Raw genomic sequence first — 20,376 nt, forward strand, 5'->3', positions numbered from 1 at the left:
ACTCTCTCCAGTACATCCATATCTCTTTTGTACTGGGAGGCCCAGAACTGGACCCAGTACTCCAGATGTGGCCACACCAGTGCTGAGTAAAGGGAAAAGGTCACCTCTCTTCACCTGCTGTCAGTGCTTTCCCAAAATGCAGTCCAAGATGCTATTGGTCCTCCCTGCTGCTGCTTGGCCTGCTGCAGCTGTGTCCACTGGGACCCATAGGCCCAGTGCAGCACAGCAACCCACGAGCCTTTAAATCAGGATCGATGTGCATACATACAGATTGCCTTTTGCACCTCGCAGGCTGGGCAGACCCCATGGCGATCCCCTCCATCCCCCCTGTCCTCAAGGGCTGACATATGGCGCGTGGCACATAGCGCAGCCATTCCAGGGCTGCCCCAGCCTGGCGGGGCAGGGAGGATTTCTGCCTCTCGCACTCCTCCCGGCGCTGCTTAGAGAACATTCCACAGATAAACCAAGTTCATAACTCATCAAAGTACACTGAATTACAGGAAAACTGTAAAAAAGAAACCTATAAACTGCATGCAGATATGAGATACACTGAAAGGCATAAACGTAAATCAATATACACCTCGTAAGTAATCTTGCTATACTTAATGTGTACAAAATATGAAGCAAATAATTACATGCCAGTGTATATTTCTACTGGCTGTTTTGGGTTGTTGGCTTTTTTTCCCTTTTAGCCTGAGATGAAAGCTGCCATTACAGATTTATTTGAGTGGAAATGCTGATGTTTGTGTGAAGTGAACTCTTTCTTTGTTTATGTAACCCCGGGTTTTCAGCTACTTTATCAAATAACTACCTCTCCTCATTGCTGGCCAGCAGAAACATCAGCCTTGTTCCTCAGCTCTAGTTGCAATGGGAACATGGTGCAGGGGGTCTTGGAGCAGCCGTAATATCTTTTGAGGGTTTCTTTCTCTAAAGATGGCAAATTCAGTGGTGTTTATCTGCATGGAGAATTCCCATAGAGGAAGAAGGGGAAAAGATGGTGATGAAAGACTCTCATTTGTCTGATGCTTTCACTATGGGAAGACGTCACCTGTCTGTGCAGGCCAACACACAACGTTTGCACCAAGCAGTTGGCCCATGCACATAGGAGCTGGTTTCTGCAAGCACTTTGACTCAGTCCGTAGGGAGTACACATTTGCAGCAGGAGGACCATAACGACACGACCACCCGAAGCTGGAGACAAGCTTTTGCTTTTGTGTCTTTGCAATGGAAGAGAAGATTTTGCTTTTCATTGCCACCATGCGAGCTGGGTACTGGAGAAGGGGACCCATCAGCATATGGAAACTGCTGCAAGCACTTCTGATTTGTGCTGCTCATCTTGCTGACGCACATAACGTTTTTACTTGGGCTACATGGAAAAAAATTACAGAATTAGGAACATTGCATTTCCTATGCAATTCCTGAAGAACTCTGCAGCGCATTTTAAACAAGGCATTAATTAGCACTATCAAGGCAATCTTAACACCAGCATTTCTGTAAAACCACCTTTCATGTGTGTATATAATTGCTAGTTTATTTACTGTCCCAAACTTCAAAAGTACTTCTTTCTTTCTCCTGTTAACATAAATTTCCGAATTTCTTCTCATCCTCTAAAACATGATGTTGCCTTTCAATGGGTTGCCTACTAAAGGAAATCAGAAGTCTTTTTTCTGCACCTTGCCAAAAGTTGTGCAGAATGAAACAGTGGCAGGGTCATGAACATCAAGATACGCCATGGTTGTAGGGGTATAGGGAGAGAAGCTTGTCTGTAAGTGGGGGCTATGATTCATTTAGTTAACAATAGAGTCCACTGCCCTTTTCTACTCAGTTTTTCATTTGTCTCCGATAGGTCATTGTCTAACTTGTGTAAATCTTTCCATTGCTTCTTGAATTATTGTTGAATATTTGGGAAGCGTATTTTTTTGTTTTATAAGGAGAAAAAAAGCCGATTGCAATCACTTCCAAATAACACTTAACTCCTTGACACAAGGTCAGCAAGAGGGTTCGTGCATGTGTGTGTGTGCGTGTGTGTTTTCTTTCTAATCTGTGAGCTGTTCCCTGAGAGACATATTGAGAACTGGGGCTTGTCTGCTGACATGTTTTACACAGCTGATCCATTAGGATCCTGCTCTTCCTAGCCTCCCTGGCACCGCTTTGATCAGCGACATGTTGAAAAAAAAAAAAAGGGGGAAAGAAAAAAAAAATAAAAGGCACTTCTCTGATCAGGAATCCCTCCCCTCCACTAAATCATCCCGGGCACTTTAAAGCTATAGGAACCACCGAGGGACCGCTCAGCTCTGTGAGGCTTCACGACAGCTCTGCACTAAAACATCCAGACACGAGACCATAACGCCTTCTGCCCATTGGCCTTTTCTGCGCAGCTCCATGGTTAACCTCTTCCCTGCCCGCTGGGAGACACAGCCTCTGCTGCCATGTCTGCATCCCAATGGGATGCTCCTGAGGGGTCTGTGCCTGGCACTCCAGCAGAGAAATGCCAGCATCACTTCACCACCCCAAACACTTGAGAAAAGTTGTATGGGAGAAAATGTGACTGTAGCTATAAGCTTGCATTGTATCTCAGCCTAACAGCCATGGACATGGATATTTGGGGTGAGTTGTGGACGGTGTACAGATGGTCAGTGATGCTCTACCTGCATGGGAGCATCCTCTGACCACACATAGGGAATACAGCAGAGGCTATGGCCAGGCCCATCCCATAACCCCCACTCCACATACTCTCACAGACAGATGGGCCTTTACCAAATGCTGGGTGAACCTCTGTGCTTTAATCCCAGAAGCCAGTGTGTGGACTTCCCAGCTCCCATGGCACTGGGAAGAACCCAGATGCAGAAGCAGTCAGGGACTGCTGGCAGACATAATTTCTTTGCTTTTTTGTCAAACCCTGTATGACAGAGCATATTTTGTAGCTGATTGACACCACTTCAGACGATTAGACTAAAAAGACACCTTTGGTGCTTGCAGAAGGCACATACGGAGAAATGAACAAAGCCCACAGAAAAGGTAGGAACATGGCACTGGACCAGATCCAGGATGAAAGGGGAAGCCGTTTTACAGAAGTCCATAGGTGCCCAACAGAGAGTGGGATTAGGGGCAGCTACTATGACAGTCCAGATCAGCTTCTCTTTTAAATGATTTTGAGCCTGGTTCTCGGTCATTTGCTGGGCAATGGCCAGTGATAACCCTAAATGTCAAATCAGAAAGATAGACACAACTTACAAAACAGTCATCGCTGCCTTCCATCCCAAGCTGGAAAATGTCATGTGAGCACCTTGCCGCAGCAAAAGCTTACTGGGGTGGACAATACAGTGGTTTGAACTCTAAATAAATAATCCATGGTGTTCATTATCAGCAGGCATAATGCCAGTTAGTGCATGGCAGTACTGATTTCTCCCCTGTGTTCAGATCCTCAAATCTGTTGTGTTTTGCAATGGATGGAGGACGTTCCAGACATTGCAGAGATCTGGATGAGTTGTCCATAGCTCAAGGAAATTCCCTGAACCTCATCCCAATGACTTTCCTTCTCTTTGCCCATCTCACCCCCACACATTAATTCCTTGCCTTTTTTGAACATTCTTCACTGGGTTGAGTGATGAAAGGGAAATTTTGCCCTGAATGCCCAGCATGTCCTTACTACTTGGGTTAGAGAATGAGGAAAGATAATGCCATGGAGAATCTGTTCCTGACAGCCTTCTTGAGACTGATATTTTGGCAGTGCGGAAGTTGAGGAATAACTGAAACACATTTTCTTTTGCTATACCCTGGGTGCTGACATGTATCTCGGATTGCTACATTCAGCAACTCTGCAAAACATCCAGCAGCTGATCTTTAAAGCAGATTTGATAGCATGCATGATTTTGTTTTTGGTATGAGGCATTTGCAAAAGTTTCAAGGGGAGGAATTCAAAAAGCACCAATATGCAGTCTTTGTTCAGTTGTGCTTTAGCTCAGACTGGGGCTGAAGGAGATCTCACCAGCTCTATGTTTTCCTCAAGATATAAAACCCTGGGACTGGATGCCATAAAGCATCCTCACAAGTTCCCAGCAGTCTGTCGATATGCCAGAGTGCCCAGCCTTAGCACAGTGGGGCAGCAGAAGACAAACACCTTAGTAAAAGCCAGGATGAAGGAAAAAAAAAAAGCCATTTTAAAACAACAACTTTTTTTTTTTTTTTTTTTTCAGGCTATCTGCAGATAAATGACCTCCCTTCTTATAATTAACGAATATGTGCAATTAGCTTAATCAGATCTGTGGGAAGAAAAGCAGTCAGTGAGTCTCAAAAAAGCAGGTTCTGAGAAACTGCAGCCAACTTTTACTGGGACCAGCTAGAGACACTACATCACAAACAGCATGAGACCTGCCAAAGCCTTATTTCTGTGAAAAATGATGTTTCAATTTAGGCTCCTGTGTATTGTATTCGTTAATCTCCCTCTCACTTGCTTACTCACTTTTTCTCTCTCGCTGTTTAACGTTGTAAGTAGAGGCATGAAGAAGTGTTTCCTTGTATTGATATAGACGCTGCATTCTAATTTTTCAATGATACAAAATTGAGTTAATCAGTCCAGTTTCCCATCATCCTCACTGTTCTTTGTACCTCTTGATCCAAAGAGCTGATATTTCATGATACAAGACAAGAGCTGGTAGCTAGAAAATAGGTCTTTCCTACAGGAAAGGTGAATAGGACTAAATTGGCTCTGCTTTCCTTATGCAACAGGAAAAGATCTTGAAAACCTTAGTTGTTTTGGGGGTGAAGGTCCTGAGAGACTGTTAGAAATCCTGATGAGGAAGCTGGGCTCAGAGATCAGGACCTCCTCTCTAAAACAAAGTGGGAGCTGCGAACAGGACTAGTTCCCTTAACGCTTTGCTAGGGTGTTCTTGCCAGTAACCCTCTCTCTCTTATTATGTTGCAAATACAGATTAGTAGAGAAAACAGGGAAGGAGGAAACACACATTATGTCAGAGAGACAGCTTTTTAATAGTAATATCTATTCAAATAGTTGTGAAGTACAATTCTTTTCAAAAGCAGGAAAAATCACTTTTTTAGTCACGCAGAGTAAAGAGCCAGCTCTGCAACAAGCTTGCCACCCCACAAACTGGGCTTGCAACTGGGCAAACTGGGTCATAACCAATTATCAGAACAAATTACCCTTATTCTGCTGGTTACTTGTCAAGCCTTTTCTAAAGACATTTTCAAGCAGGTCTTGAGCCACCTCCACAGTCATGTGGGGGTTTGGCTTTTCACTGGATGTTGCTCCAGAGAAGGAAGAGATGAACGCCAAGTCACCCCAGGTCAGAGTCTGCAGGCTCTGCTGCCTTCTCAGCGCAGGACATAGGGATCACATCAATACATCTCCCAGTTGCTTTCCTCTAGCTGAATGGTTGCTCCTCAGCATCAGGCCTGGGACCTCCACCCATCCACGTTCACAGGTGATGGTGTCCAGGTTTTCCTATTTTTCTGTCACATGATCGTGACAATCCAGTGAGTTACTGGATTTTGCGGGGTGCTTTACCTCTACCCTACCAGTAGGTTGGAGATGTGCTGACCTCATCTGACTGAGGGCAAATGCTTTCAGCTGGCCAGCAGAGCCACTACAACTGCAGGTGCTCATAAGCAGCTAGGAAATAGCACCAGAACCAGTCATTATTATTATCCTGATTTGGAGGGAATTCTATTTTCTAAACATTTCTGCCCCCGAGGTTTTTAGGCTTATTTATTGTTGGCATTTTGGAAAACACTAAGATTTTGAACTGTTTGTGTGATCTTTGCATGTATCTTTTTCTAAAATACTCCTGTTTGCAGCCAGTTGTGGGTTTTTTGTTTTTTTTTTGTTTACAATTTTTCCCACAAGAGAAAAGTTAGATGCAAAGTTCCCAAAAGTCGAGGTTTCCCTGCCATTGCCTGTGATTTCTTGTTGACTCCTAACAGATTTCCACCATTTGGTTAAGAGGGAAAAAATCAAGGTTAAAAATAAAGAGGGGGCCCTAAAATATCTGCAAACCAACAATAGGAAACGGATGTGTTTATTTTTTGGTCTCTTTCCAAAAACCCAAGGGAGTTTAAGTTAATGTTAATACTTTATGTTCAAAATATTTATTAGCTTGGGTAATGAACACATTCTGATAATGAGCCTGTTGCCTCAAATGTGAGACAACAAATAAGTGAAACCCTGTCTATTTTACAGCACATAATGAATGTTTGCGTGCAAAAGCAAACCCTACTGAGGTGCAGTGCAGGGGCTGCAGCCCAGTGTAGTGGTTTGGGGGTGAGGTCCTATGGGATACCCAGCGATTCACCCAGTGTGGCTGAGGCTGGTGGCTCCCCGCCAGCAGCATCAAGGCAGAGAGAGCTGGAGACCAGCCCGAGTCTCTGACAAACCCCATTGGTCACCTTCCCGACAAGATAAATGACATTTTAAATACAGAGATGACCTCTGTAATCAGAAATAAATCAGTGGGATAATCAAAATTGATGGGTGAGTCAAATCTAGAAAATTTATATAGTGGAGCCCTATAGAATAGCTTGGAAATCCCCATAAGTCGGGTCCTGGCTGAAATTTTGGTCCCTTTGCTGTAGTAATTTAAACTTTTCTATTTACTTTGGCATTTCTCTCTTCAGTGACTTGGCCTGATTGAAATGCTTTGTTATATCCAACAAGAATAAAAAATATAAGAGGCGAAGGGTAGTATCTTGGTTTAGGACAACTGTGAACATGAAATTTAATCCTGGGCTTTGCAAGAGGGACTCCAGTACATACTGGGGAGGAGAAAGCAATTAATACTGCATTAAAAAAAAGAGCAGCCCTTCCTTTTCACTTTGCTTTTTAATGTCCTGTAATTTGGGCCAAACCAAACACTGCTTACGCCACTACTGATGTTACAAGTTCATGCACCGCCGCTGATGTTATGGACGTCAACAGAGCGGCCTCTGGAAAGGAAAAGGCAAGTGTAATTTGTCCAGAGCGGGGACAAAAGGAGAGTGCAGAGCAAAGCTGGCTCTCCTATTTTATTCCCTGCTGTTAATTGCTTTCTTGATACACCCTTGCTTTTGTCCTTTTGACACGTACTACCATCTCACGCAGGCTACCAGAGCTGAAATTGCTCTAAGACCCATTATCCCCTAAACAATCTTAAATCTGCTGGCGCTGCTCTGACACTCTTCTAAAACCTATTTACTGGCCTCAGTGCAGTTACTCCTGCTTCATATCAGTGCGAGGAGAGTAGAGCCAGGCCAACTCTCTGATCTACTCGTGTCTGACATGTGGCTTACACTGCTTTTGTGTCAATCAAGAATTTGGCCTTGAGATCCCTACGCTCTTGGTTTGACTCAGGGTTTAAAAAAAAACAAACATGTTTCAAATCCATGCCTTTCTGCTCTTCCTTTCTTTCATCCTTTCCAGACTCTACTAGCCTATTCTTCACATCTGCAAACTCAACCAAAAGTCCTGGACCACGCACGGCCATTTATTGCTTTCTATTGTACTCACTGTTGAGTTTACACTTATCTGTCTTATTAAAACATTTTAGAGGGCTACTTTTTGTAGGGCTGGTAAAGGCTTTTACATCAAAACTGCTTTCAAGTAGAATTGATTTTTAGCAAATGAGAATAGGTGTTTTTCATAAAGGACAGTTTCTGTTTTCTACTGGTGAAATACAAATGCCTAAAAACTGTATATTGAGGGAGATTCCAGACTCCACAGTTGTCACTTTGGTAACTGATTTTCTTCCAGGGGTCTGCAGTGTCATTGCGTGTTATCTTCAATGATATAACTCATAAAGCTTCTTTCAACAGCTACATATGCATCCTCATGAGCCCAGGATCTGGGCAGTGGGCAGGGAGTTGAACTTGGCATGACTTGGCAGCTTCTCAGGTCCTCTGATGGAGTTTTCATTTCTGTCTTCCTTGTTTGGGACAATTTGTTTAAGCATGTAATAATAAACTTGGGATAGGGCAGCTATTTTCTGACCAACCTACTTGCAAATTTTTAAATCCCTTAAATCACATGAAGGCTACAGTGTGTAACTCGGGCAGGTAACTAACAAACAGTACCACCAGTATTAAACGACTGATAGAGAAGATAGAGAAGCAAAGAAGTGAAGGACTGGGAGAAGGCTATCAAAAGAATCACATAATTATATTTTCAGTATGTCCATTGAAGACTATCAAAGATTAAATCTGAGGAGTGAGGTAAGTGCTAGATATAATACATCAAATGAAAGGATCATTCATGAAAGGATCATTGACAAGTGTCAAAGATCGAAGATTAAAGGCTTACAGAGACTCTGGGAAACAGCTTAGGAAGAGTCTAAGAGAGAAAAACAGGCACTTCAAGAAAAAAACAATAACTTTGCTTCCATTCCATGTGCAGGCATATACTTCAGTTCCTCGGTCTTCTAACATGAAAGACTCCATGCAACAAAGTGATACTAGTCAGGAAGGACACAGACCAAATGAGCATGTTGCATCCAGGTCTAAGCCATCCAACCATCCTTCTCTGAACAAGGCAAAGGACCCTTTGGGAAGGACACATTAGGCACAGCCTCAGTAGCAGATCTAGATCAGGGGTCATGGAACAAGGAAAGACCATGGCACATCTGCTGCTGATGAAGGAGACAGGCTTTTAGGATTGTAATGTTCTAGCTTTCAGTCATTCACTGTGGAGGTGTGCACTGTTAGCAGTGGGATTTTCTCACTCTGAGACCAGACATGGATTCAGCTGCTGAAAATGAAAAGATTGGGAATCATTTCAGTCTGTTTTCTCTAGAAGCAACTGCTGCCTCCAAGCAATTAAATGAAATGACTTCCTACTTAGGATTTACCCATTTGTGGTCTAATCTTTTAAAATAATTGAGTATGTACAACAGTTTACCAGTTTCCTACCAACCTTTTTCTTTCTTATTACCCTTCACCATTGAGTGATTCACATTCAGAAATCTTGTGACAACTTTCTGCACTGAAAGAATATGAATGCATTTTCAGTTGTGTTGTTTTTTTTTTTCTTTTCTATTTATTTTTTTTCTCCCAGAGACCTACCATTGTTTCAAGGAAAGGATATAGTTTGTAGCCTCAGGACTGCAAATGACCTCCTTCCTCAGTGCATTACCCAAACCGTAAATGCAGCTTATTTAGAAATGGATTGTACAGCAATGCACACATACAGAGTAGTTCAAATTCTGGTTGTGCTCAGACAGCAGTTACTGCCACAGTTTTCTGGCTTTGCATTAACTCACTGAGCAGAAGCCTTGGCTTGGTCATAGCATTTTTTCTCGTCTGAAAGATGACCTGGTTAATGGAGGACAAACTCTGGAGCTCCTCTTGTTCTTCCCTTTTCCCATTCACACATATACACATGTATGCATGCATACATGCATGTATATATAGAGAGAACACACAGGCATATGTAGAACACATACATCACATATATGTACATTTGCATGCACATATCTTATATATATATATATAGGCACATAAATGAATTCTTGGTCTCTCTTCCAGTGTTAGTGCATGTAAAGACCTGAAGGGGCAGTCTGCTTTTCTGATGTAGTCATGCCTGCTTTTAATTCCAACAGTTCAGAAGATATCTCTAGATTATATGTGGGGAAAGTATCTACACCAGCTTCTTCTGGACAGACAAACTGGACAGACTCTTGCATCTACAGCGCAATGTTTTCCTTGGAATATATATTGTGCCCCAGGAATAGGTGGTATTCCTTCATTCTCTTGAAGAAACATACTTTTCCTTGGAGTCAAGGTCAAGAATTACCTATAAAAAATAATTTAAAAAAAAATGGACAACAACATGGTCTACATTTTAAGGAAATTAGGCACGTGCAAAAGAAAACAGTCACAAACCTGGTTCTTGCCTGGTTGACAACTGATTTCTGCTTCTTTTAGGAGTTACGCACATGCAGTAAAACTGTCAGTTCAATATTGTAAAACAACCCCAGCCCAGAGTGGCTTTCCAAATTACCGTAAGTCACTGGGGTCAAGCTGCAAGTACGTTGAGATGGAAGGATATTGAACCAGCCCTGGTGCCAGGGCTGCACCTGTGTGCATTTGTCCCTGTGTGAGAAATGCCAGGAGACCCAAATTGCATCGTGACGTACAAGCTATTTCCACTCCCACAGTGAAGTACAGTTACAAGGCTATTAGAGCCAGCCCATGACCTCAGTGTCATCACTGAAAACTACTGAAGTCAGAGCTTGCTCATCACCTCATATTGCAATTTACGTAGCTGCAATTAGGCGAAGGCAGTTATAAAATAACTGACTTACCAAATGACTATGCAAGTTGTGAGGCAACTGGGGTGTGCTATCTGCTGGGGCTGGTCAAAGTGGAGTTTGTCTCACATTTGCCAGAATAATTGGAGGATGCAGACAAATGATTTTAAAGACAGCAAATTAAAAGAGATCTAGCGGCCCATTTTTCTAGGGATGGAAAGAAGGCTTCCCAACATTTGCACACTACTGCTCTGGGAGTTTTTCTGGGATACAGATCATTATCCAAAAAGGAAGAAAGCAAATGTCCAGAGAACTGGAGCATCTCTGCATGAGAAGACAAGGAAAACTTGGAACTGTAAAATTTTGTTTATTAATGGCAGTTCTGAGAATTTTAAAAAATGAAGTGGGAAAAAAAGCAACCCTTCATGAAACATTGATTATGCGCCAGTTCACATAAATCTCCTTGGCTACCATGTGTTAATATTATTCTTTTAAAAGACTAATAGATCCTGTTCTTGACAAGCACAAAGCCAGGAGGTGAGACTTTATGCAGTATTTTCATTTTTTAGCCCACAAGAGGCAATGATTTTATAAGAATATTATTTCTCTGACCAAACCACATTCTCTGTGTGAACCTCTGCAGAGAGCTTCCATTCTCAGGAATTCTCTGCTCCATCAGACAGTGTGCAGAAGCAGCATTCCTCCTTGTCCTTGTTCTCAGCTCTATCAAGACAAAATTAATTTTCCTAAACCAAATTTCTGTAGCCAACCTTCAAGTTTGCATTCAGTTTTTACCTGAAAATTCCTACACGCAAACCAGATTGAATCCGAGTACATCACAAAGCTGACTGCTCAAACAGCTGAAGCACACAGATAAAACGGTGAGCAGTAAAAATGGAATGGCAAACCTGAAGAAAAGACTGATGAAGTGGAAACGTGGTTGAGCACATCTGATTTTGCTTCACTGCATGGGAAACATGGCCGAATGGCCTTTTGAACAAGCAAGAGTCAACTCATTCACAAAGAGCTTTGAAACTCTTAATGTGGAGGCGTTTTACGGAACATGTGGGAGATGTACTGGGGAGATTTGGTTCAACGCTTTCAACTCAGTTATTCTATAAAGCTCTAGGGATGTCCAACGCTGTAAAAGTAGCCCACGGAGATCTCCATGTTCTCAACTTGTCTTCTGGATGACTTCAAGGCAGGGGCAGTCAGTCCCAGAAGGCAGACACTATCCTTAGCTGTGTGCTTATCAGTCTGTACACATTTTTTCTAGAACTTAGTGTTACCAGATCCTGACTCATAAGAATAGCTTTGCTTTTTTGTGAAGCTACCAAAGTGTCCTGGTGTTAGCATGTGTGTGAGTGTCCTGATAAGGACATGACAGTGTGTGGGAGGCCAGAGATGGGTAATGCCACTGGTATGTAGAGTGGGGAATTAGTTGTGTGTATGGAACGACCTTTTCTTCCATAGACTCTCCAAGACAAGAGGGCCAAGGAGAAAGAGCAGTGGTGACAGCTCAAGGTCCAGTCCACTCTACCAAAACTTTCCACCCTAATGAATGAAGCTATTCACTAGATTCTGCTTTCTACTTTGCTTCAGTACTGTTTTAATCTTAAAATAAAGAGCTATCTCTCTGGAGAATAACTTCGGCTGTAATGCAGCCCTAGAGTGGATAGTGGATTTACACCAAGGCTGAGGCTGATCTCCATCTCTACTTGCCAGTAAGTTTTCAGAAGTTAGACCTTGAGTAGCATGACTCTGAGAAGGGTTTATGCTATTTGGGACTTAGCCTGTTTCCTTTAAAAGCATCATCTTGCAGAAAGGATTAAAAAAGAAGGCAAAAAACATTGAAGTTGTTTCCATACAGCAGAGTCTAAAACAGAACCACATTTTATGGAATTTTTCACACACATCCTCTCCCTCCCTTAAATTTCAATGTTCCCTTTTCTTCTGTTTTTGACGTATTGCCACTGAGTGAAATGAAATGAGAAATAGCCAGGGGCTTGCTCTGACATTTTCTTCCCCACCCCATTCATCCATCTACCCAGACTCTTCTCAGTTTTAATTTTATTATTATTTTTTTTAATAGTATGGAACAGCAGAAGGCAACCTTAGGATGTGTGTATCCATTTGCTGTAACCCACTCACTTTGGTGATCCTTGTCACCTTTCTTATCATACCATCAGCATTTTTTGGACCATCTAAAGCTGAAATAAAAATCCTTTGCCTGCAGATTCACTCCAGATTGACAGGCAGGGAAAAATCCGTCCCCAGAGTCTGAGATCAAGAGCTTTATGGTCTAGTCCTGCCTAATTTTAAAGGGGTTTTATATAGCAGAATTGGAAAGAACCAAGAGACACTCAGAGCACATGTTCTGAAATACCAAGAATAACAAAGCAAAGGCTTAATGAGTTCAAATGTGTATGTCTGCTGTGAGTAATGATGCTTAATCCTGCTACAAAATAATTCCTTTATATGTTCTTCTGTTTTTTTAAAATGCATCACTGCTGCACAGGGGTCATAAAAATTACGAATATGTTTTCCCATGGCATGAGGCCATAGCATACTGTAAGGCACTGTGCTGGGCCATTATACACAGCCAGTAATCAGAAACAAATGTATTAAGTGAGATGATGTGATGTTACATGAGAAAAGTGAAAATAGAGCAAGAAAGTGTGATAGACAGTGACTTGGACGGCAGTATCAACTCTGAACAGCCCCTTTCTCTTCAGAAATCAGAGGCTGTGCCAGATGAAGTTATTTTTCTAGATCTAGATCCTGGTCTAGAAAATAAATCCAAGCTTCTTGGAAGAAGAAAGAAATTAAATTTGTCTGAGAGCTGAAGTAGGCAAAACAAAACAACAGCACTTCCTATTCAGAAAGAGAAATACTGTGTGTTGGTGAGGGCGTTCCTCATTAGGGGTGGTTCAGGCTGGATATTAAGAGAAAATTTCTCTCAGAAAGAGCAGTGAGGCAGCCCAGGGAGGTGGTGGAGTCACCATCCCTGGAGGTGTTCAAGAATCGTTTGGATGTAGCACTGTAGGACATGGTCTAGAGTGGTCAAAGGCATAGGTTGATGGTCAGCCAAAATTATCTTCTTGGTCTTTCCAACTTTAATGATTCTATGATTCAATATGCATTAGTCCAGGCTTAGCCATTGTCTCAGAAATGCAAAGGAGCCTGTCCCCCCACTCCTTCACCTCACAAACTTGTGACAAAGTCCAAGTATCAGCTGTGACAAGGTGAGAGCTGTCACTGAATAAAGGGCTCTTCTTTCTTTGGAGTTTATATTTCTGAGACTTTGCTCCAGTACTGCTAGTATCAGCTTAAAAATTAAACTTGACTCCAATTAGGAGAAATACAACAACTCATTTGTCTGTTTGCCAGTGTTTATTCTCTAAATAAGAAAAAAAAAAAAAAAAAAAGCCGTTTGTGACAGCTGCTTTCATTTCCAGGAGTACAGCAAGTATCTTCAACATCAAAGCTGGATTTTAATTTATTGGCTTTACAGCACACAGAGCAAAAGGTCAAGTAAAAAGAACTTTCTTTAGAAAAATTACAATTGCTATTAGAGTGCATATGGGCTATTTGAATATTCCAACACTTTATCTACCAGTCCCTTAGAAAGGCTTTTTGAAACCCCTAAAGCTCAGCTACTTGTACCCCATAAGAGATTTGCAGACTGGCCCATTACTGTCAGGTAGAGGTGAGAGCAGTTGTCACCCCAGCAGCAAAGAAAGTTGCTTCCTGTTTCCCAGGTGTTATAGTGATGGGTCCTGAGGTCAAAGCAGTGCCCAGAGTTCCCTAATTTCATCCTCCAGTGTTTCTCTGTGGCAGGCCCAGCACACAAGGTCTTCATTTGTTGAGAGTGAAAGCTGTATCAGCCATAGATAAGACCATCAAAACCTAACCATGAAGATAGCAGTGCATATAACATCTCGAAAACAGATTGCTTGGATAATATTGCTTTCCTTTTGTTCCCACCAGAACAGGAAGAATCAATCAGCTTGATTTGACCAGAGTACCAAAGCACCTGGACAAATAAACTCTATCTGATTACTAATAATTATCTTAAGAACTGCCTCAGCAGTTATCTTAGAAATTATTCAGCTCCACTTAGATCTGTAAAAGCAACAGTCGCTGCTTCCCTGCCTTCCACAGAAAACAACTGTCTGTTCTGCTGTGGAGCACTTGTTCCATTTTTTTTTTCTGAAATGTACAAATAATTGGTGCAAATAGGAGAACTGTTTCTTTTCTGACTCTGTTTGTCCTTCACGAAACTACACAACTACTTAGAATCGTAAGTAAATACAGCTAGGAATTTACCATGAAGAAAATCCAAATGAAACTCTTTCCAGATTCCAGCTATCTTCCCCTGCGCTTGAACAAATCCCCTCAGTGGATGAACCCCTGTGCATCTGAGAACTGCTGAGACCCTCAAACACAGGAGGTAAACCATATGCATTGCATGCTTGCTTTAATGAAATGATTGATTTATTGGTCACAAATTCCTCAAAAGAATTTGTTTTTATTCCCTGGGTTCTTATCAGGGAGCTCCCCGCATCAGTCAAAATCATGACTGTCATTCAGTGCAGGACAGCACAAGTCAAAAGGCTTTCCCAGTGCTCCCCCATTAGCAGGGAACCTTTCCCTACTGCTGGAGCACGTCCCCTGTTGGGGCACAGTTGTCCTCTCGTCCCATAGCTGTTTCCTTCCTTGAATAGGACGAGAGCCTTCCTAATGGAGCTCGAGTGCATTCATGGCACAATAGGTCATTTCTGGCTTACTTGATCTCTTTTCAGCTCACAGGACAAAAAGGGACATGGTTACACCATTTGCTTACATTGGTAGGTAAAGAAAGTCTTAAACGTCGCATGAGTCACTTGCACTCAATTAATTTCTGCTTGTGTTATTTATTCATGTTTAAGATATGACTTTTATTCTATATGTGACCTTCAGCAATGGAGCTGATAACAAGAACATTGCTTTGGAAAAATGAAAGGTTAAACATTAACCAGAAAAATAGTTCTAAGACAAACATTTTGAATGTTTTCTTTCGTCGTATTTGGAAGTAACTTGTCACTTCCCCTCTTACTGCCTCCCTGACGTAACTGTTGTGCTGCTGCTCCTGACACAGAGATTGGCAGATGCAGTAGTCTCCAGGCTTTATCATTGTGAGATGGACTCTTCCGAGACTACTGCAAATCAGCCAGGTCTTTGAGCTGGCTGCAGGCGCTGGCTTAATTAGCTTTGTGTTAAAAATTTCTGCTCTTTCTCACTTCTCAAGAGGCACAGCTGAGAGAACAGCCTCTAGCACCATGCTCTGAGGTAGGGCCTCATCTCTGCTCCATGTTCTGCACCCTGTTTCCTGTGGGAAGGGAAGAAATACAAAAGATAAAGCGGGCTGGAAATGGGGTAAAGCGTTGTCCAAGCTTCAGAGACACTGTAGGAGTCTGTAGCACTGATTGAAGCAGATGTCTTTTTTCTCTACGATCCACAAGCTTCACTCAGGCATAACCACTATTCCTTAGAATTTTAAATTTAGTTTACAGTGTGAGTCAACCACGGGGAAATGTTCTTTGTGTCTTTGGTGGCAAAAAAAAAAAGTCTTTGTAATGTTAAAAGAAAGGACAGAAAAAATAAAATTGATCTCTGCTTTCAAGTGCCTCATTTAACCATGAACCAATTTGACTTTTTTATGTGTAGACAACCTTGTTGAGCTCCAACTATGCTCCAAAGCTACTTCTGCTGGAAGGTAGTCTCTATTCTCAGTTACTACAACATTAATCATGAAAAAAAAAACAGTAAATTGATGATGTTACTTCTATTCCCGCCCATTTTTAGAAGCCCAGAACATGAAACATTCATAACTTTTATGCAGTGAAGCAGACTAATTGCCTGTTGTTTGGTTAATTTGAGTAGCAAAAATAAACCACCAAATGTAAAGATGAATGAAACAGCTAAGATAAAACCAAAGCCAAACAAACATCGACAACAACAAACTAGGTGACTGAAAAAGGGTAACTCCTGCTTTAGGAGTCTTTCTGGGTGGTCGAGGCTCTGTTTCAGCACACGGCAGGCCAGGATCCCGGGTGCAGGGCTGCTGGCCAAGCCAGGCAGCAGAGGCATCCGCTGGCCCCATCTCCTGCTGGCTCCCATCCACCCTTCCTGCACGGCTGATACCCCCATGATGTCCCAGGGTATTCGACCTGCCCTTCTCCAGCAGAAAGACTGCTCTGTTGGCAATGCTTCAGTCTGCCTGGGGAAAAAAAAAAATGAACAAATATTGTTCATTTTTTTGTTCATTTCCAGTGAAATGGAATCAGCAAAAGCAAATCTATCATCATCCAACAGATAATCCAAGCATCTTCATTGATTTTAGATGGCACACTTGAAATCAAAGCTCACTGTCACTTATAGTCCTTAATACCATGGATTGGTAAAACAGTGTTACTTGTTTGTATATCTTAGCTCTTAGCTCTTAGCTCAGTCTGTAAAGATCTGTAGATCAAGAGATGTGTTCTACTGAAGAATGACACCAGGTTATACTGCGCTGTATGAACAGAGGTTTCCTTTCGTCAGTACTTATTTTGCCATATTTCATTTTTATTAAAGGTCCTCTTGTACTTTGCCATGGTATTATGTGAATAGAAACCTCCTGGTCCTCATCCCTGGGACCATTTATTATTTCATAAAATTTCCTCAGGTCTGCAAATATTTATGACTCCCATAAGGTAATCTTTGCTGGGATAACAGCCCGCTCCTCCAGTGTGGCTGTTAGAGCCACAGCAAGATTCTACCAGAAGTCTCCTACAATAATGTCTTCCTAGAAGACTCGCAGGCTGGGTCCCAGCCCCCTGAAGCAGGCTTGACTTGAGGCAACTGGGACCTCAGCCCACCATAGTGAGCCTTGTCCCTGCCCTTCTGATCCAACCTTCTCCCTCTCTGCTCTCTTTCATCTTCCTTGCTGGGCTCCCCATAGTGCCCCCCCTTCTCCAGTCAGACAATCCCTTCCTGTCGCCTCCCTAGGATGGACTTCTTCATTTTTCCTTAGCCAGCTCCCCTGGACAGACTCTTCGTTTCTCATTGACTTGCTGCTCGGTTGAGGTTTCTTGGCCTGGGTCCCAGGGTTCCTGCCTTAATCCATCCCTTCAAAGAGATTTGGATAAGTCTGGATAAGCTTCCAAGCCTCTGGATGCTTATTCAAAGCATGAGGCTGGGGGAAGGGGGAGCATCTCTGAAGGAAGCCAGAGGCCAGCTATGTACAGTCAAGCAAACTTTTTTTTTTTTTTTTTTGAACCAGATACCTCCCCAAATCCCTTAGCACCTGTGTCAGAATCTGCATTTATGTTAGAAAAAATGCGAACTCCATCCCGAAACAACATCCCTGAACATTTAGACAGCATTATGACAGGCCAACATCTCATCAGGGTGTCTGTTGCAAAACTGAAAACTGGGATTCATTCCTTCAGGAGACCTCAGATGTGTTTATACATAGTGCTGGGTATTTTAGGGGTGACTCACTACAGAAGCCCTATTTGAAACCAAGAGAGCATGGTCTTGAAATGAAATGCAGTGAAAAGGTGTGAGTGCAGCAACAGAACACACAAAAATGTGGGGCTGGATTCTCCAGCCTGCTGGTGTGCTGTGGGCTGTGTCTCTGTTGCCAGTCGCTGCCTCTGGAGGCACGGGAAGGGTTAAGCAGATGCAACATCTGGGCCCAGGAAGAAATTTCTACTGTACCCTCCTTCCTCTTTCTCACTCTAACATTACATATGGACTGAGAAAGAGCTATTTGGAACTGTTTCTGTACGTGTTTTGAGTGGTTCTGGTCCTGTTTTAAAGGTATTGGCACCTGCCGTGAAAATCACAACATTTATTAGAACCAGATTTCAGCCCCTTTAGAACCCAAACCAGCATTTGCTCAAATACTGCAATTATTCCAGTCCTTTCCATCAGCATGTCAGCTTTCAAGATATGTTCATTCATGACTCAGTTTCCTGCTCAAAACACTTGCTTTGGTGAAACTCTATTTTCCGTCCAGCTGAAGTCCAGTGGTGTCCCGTCCACCAAAAGAACAACTTACAGCAGTTATAAGAAAACTGCTATCTGATGTCAGTAAATCTTTGTGCTACAACTGCCTTAAGTCCGGAAGCAGTGGGTGTGCTCAAAACTGCACATAAAGATAAAGATTGCCAGTGCTAGGAATGCAAATTTATTTTGGAAGAAAACACGGGGGGCATTCCATGCAGGAAGAGACGAAAATATGTATCAGCCTACAGAGCCTGCCAGCACTTTGGCATACACGTGCCGGCCGACCAGGGAAAGCAGATCTTCAGCTGGAGGGAAGGAAGCGTGCTCTGCTCCCCATGCTCTGCTCTTATTTGTCTCTCTTTCTTGCAGTGGAGCACCTGGTGTTCCTCTGTGTTCTTTTCGCACAGATGGGTGTTGAATGGTTCTCAGGGCCAGGAGGGTATTTGGCCACTGGCTGCGTTGCACTCCTGGACTCATTTGGGAATCTACCCTAATTTTTCCTTGAGCAGAATGGGTGTTGTTACAACCAAACCCTGGCATGTTGATCACCCTTTGACCCTAAAACAACATCAGTGTCCTCATGGAAAAGGGCATCTATCAGTTTCCTAGAAAACCTTTACAGCATGTGATGCTGGAATCATTCCACCAAGGCCAAGGATATTTCTATTCCTTGCTCTGCATGTGTAAATTAAAAAGAGAGGTTATTACTCTTTGTTAAATGTCTACCTGATTACCAACATACTTCTTTATCTTGCTGCTAGTTTCCCTGTTAGTTAATGTGCAGAACAGCAACAAAAAAATGGAAGTGTGTATCCATACAGAGAGCTATCTTTCGCCAGGAATTGCTATCTTTTAGGTTTCAGGGCATTGTACTGCTAGGAAAAAAATTCAGTAGCTCCCTACTACAAAACAGTAGCTTGTTTAATCCATGAAGACAGAAAAGACTGTCTTGTGTTGACCTGCCTTAGTGTGACTTGTGTATCCACTTGTTTCTAATGCAGGTTACAAAAGCAAATCTACTCCATGTCCGAATGTGCCTGTGAAACCAACTGCAGTAAACCTTCATGAGATGAGACAGTGGAGTCACACAGGTAAATACTGCCAAACAGGACGGTGCTTCTTGCTCAGCTCTTGCTCTCTGGCTTCCATAACGCTACCCTTTCTTTGCTGAACTGAAATTGCCTTTTCAAGGACAGAGAAATAATACATGCATTTAGGAAGACTTGGGTAACCTAAACTATGCAGCATAATTCAAGTGAGCATGGCCATGGTGGCTGTCTGCTGTCAGGTATTTGGCCAGAATGCACAACGATCACAAGACAGCACAGCTTGTAAGAGTGGGGACAATACAGAGAAGCTGGTCTGGCTAAGACTGGCTTTTCCCCAAGAGGGAGTGCAAAGTGCTGTCCCCTGGAGCCTTTTAACTCTGAAGCTTACAATAATAATGAAATCTCCATGGGCCTAAATGTGCCTCCCACACACATCTCGGATAGGGTCTTACCACACAAGGAGGCCTGCTGAAATTAATGGGCTGTGTGTGGATTACAAGAGGCTATTTGGAACAACTGAGTGTGATCTCACAGGCATTTTCCCACTGTTGTTCCCACCATCCCATCCAGAGTACCTGGCTCTAAATTTACCCATGTGTCTCCATCAAGGAATGAATGCTTGAAACATGGGAAGGGAGAAAGAGTTAAACATTTATACAGAGGAGCACGGTCTGGTGGCTGAAGTATGAACCTGAAGACTAGGATTACAGTGTTGTCTCTCTCACTTGACTCATATCCAGATATCCAGAGGCCACCTGGCCTCCATCCCTTCCTACAACACAACATAAGAGCCCAACATCCAATGCAACATCGTGTCACCATGGCTGCAGGCTCACTGCTCGCTGCGGGCACAGCCCTGGGCTCAGACGATGTGGCTGTAGCTGCACAGACAGCCACAGCAGTGCATGCGTCATGGGACTTTTCCTGTTTGCTTTGTCCCCAGGGTTATTTCTGGGTGGGAGGGAGGCTGCAGTGTGATGTCAGTGTGTAAACAGGGAGAAGAGTGTCGTCAGGGCTCGGGGGTGGAGATAACGGGATGCCGAGATCCCCGGAGTGGG

At 42.9% G+C, this 20,376-nt stretch overlaps 1 long non-coding RNA gene across 2 annotated transcripts in view; it reads left to right on the top strand.

Annotated features, from left to right (window-relative positions):
- The first annotated feature begins 1,767 nt into the window (after positions 1-1,767).
- The window catches only part of LOC128091276 (uncharacterized), a 72,835-nt gene continuing 54,226 nt past the window's right edge, over positions 1,768-20,376 (top strand). The window contains exons 1-2 of one of the 2 annotated variants that reach the window (XR_008211325.1): positions 1,768-14,685; positions 19,271-19,360. This is a non-coding gene — a long non-coding RNA (uncharacterized LOC128091276). Of the gene's footprint in view, positions 15,564-19,270; positions 19,361-20,376 lie in introns of both variants that reach the window. The other variant, XR_008211326.1, reaches the window with a different exon arrangement.

This window comes from Tympanuchus pallidicinctus, unplaced genomic scaffold (genome assembly GCF_026119805.1).
Source record: "Tympanuchus pallidicinctus isolate F22 unplaced genomic scaffold, pur_lepc_1.0 scaffold5, whole genome shotgun sequence".
In the NCBI taxonomy this organism is placed as follows: Eukaryota; Metazoa; Chordata; class Aves; order Galliformes; family Phasianidae; genus Tympanuchus; species Tympanuchus pallidicinctus.